Source organism: Amia ocellicauda, unplaced genomic scaffold (assembly GCF_036373705.1).
Source record: "Amia ocellicauda isolate fAmiCal2 unplaced genomic scaffold, fAmiCal2.hap1 HAP1_SCAFFOLD_38, whole genome shotgun sequence".
Classification (NCBI taxonomy): domain Eukaryota; kingdom Metazoa; phylum Chordata; class Actinopteri; order Amiiformes; family Amiidae; genus Amia; species Amia ocellicauda.
Genome location: NW_027102952.1, coordinates 137,765 through 138,995, shown reverse-complemented (window position 1 = coordinate 138,995; position 1,231 = coordinate 137,765). Strand labels below are relative to the sequence as shown.

General features: G+C 43.2%; 1 non-coding gene across 1 annotated transcript; it reads right to left on the bottom strand.

Moving 5' to 3' along the window:
- Positions 1-385: 385 nt before the first annotated feature.
- Positions 386-500, bottom strand: LOC136733968 (U5 spliceosomal RNA). The gene has a single exon (XR_010810348.1). It is a non-coding gene; the product is annotated as a U5 spliceosomal RNA (small nuclear RNA).
- Between the last annotated feature and the right edge of the window lie 731 nt (positions 501-1,231).

The window sequence follows — 1,231 nt, the reverse complement described above, 5'->3', positions numbered from 1 at the left end:
CTTTGACAATACAAATGAATTGAATTGAGAGGGAGAGAGAGAGAGAGAGAGAGAGAGAGAGAGAGACAGACAGACAGACTGACAAACAGAAAAACAGACAGACACAGACACACACACACACAGAGCCAGCCAGCCAGCCAGCTCAGCGATGACATCACGAGCCTCTCTCAGCTGACTGCTATGACATCACAGAGCACGTACATTCCGTTGCTTGCCGTCTGTCAACCACTCAGTCACTGCCAGCCAGACTGGCTGGCTGGCTGGATGGGGGGGCTGCTTGCTGCTGCTGCGTACCTTAGCAAGCTTATTTGCTTGACCGGCCTTCCTACTCCTCTGCCCACATGCCCACCTATGCCCGATCTGCTGTTCACCTGGATCACAGCTCCGCCCCAACAAGGCAGAGCCCCCCAAGAATGGTACAAACTCACCCACGATCCCCTCCACGGAAAGCTTTAGCAAAAGGCAAAAGCGTTATACGTAATGAAGAGGAACCCGAGTCCAAGACGCATCCGACCAGCCATACATATTTGTGTGTATTAAAGATCACATTTTCTTACATTTAGTTTTTCTGTACTTTATTACATCTTATTGTGATTTATAAAAGTATTGTTTCTTTTCCATATGTATGTATGTATGTGTGTGTGTGTGTGTGTGTGTGTGTGTGCCTGTCTCTGTGTGAAAGTGTGTGTGTGTGTGTGTGTGTGTGTGTGTGTATATGTCTCTCTGTGAAAGTGTGTGTGTGGGTGTGACAGTGTGTGTGAGTGTCTGTCTGTCTGTCTGTCATGTAACTCGCACTTCTGTGAGGGCACCATTTTTGCAGAAGAGATGTACACATTTTGGAGCAACATATGCTGCCATCCAGACATCATCTTTTCCAGTGACGTCCCTGCATTTTCAAACAGATCACATTTTATTACACTTTGTTTATCTGTACTTTATTACATCTTATTGTGATTTATACTTGTAATGTTTCTTTTCCATATATATGTATGTACAGTGGGGGAAAAAAGTAATTGATCCCCTGCTGATTTTGTACGTTTGCCCACTGACAAAGAAATTATCAGTCTATAATTTTAATGGTAGGTGTATTTTAGCAGTGAGAGACAGAATAACAACAAGAAAATCCAGAAAAATGCATTTCAAAAAAGTTATAAATTGATTTGCATGTTAATGAGGGAAATAAGTATTTGACCCATTTTCAATGCCCTGGCTTAGGGTTCTCACCCATGAT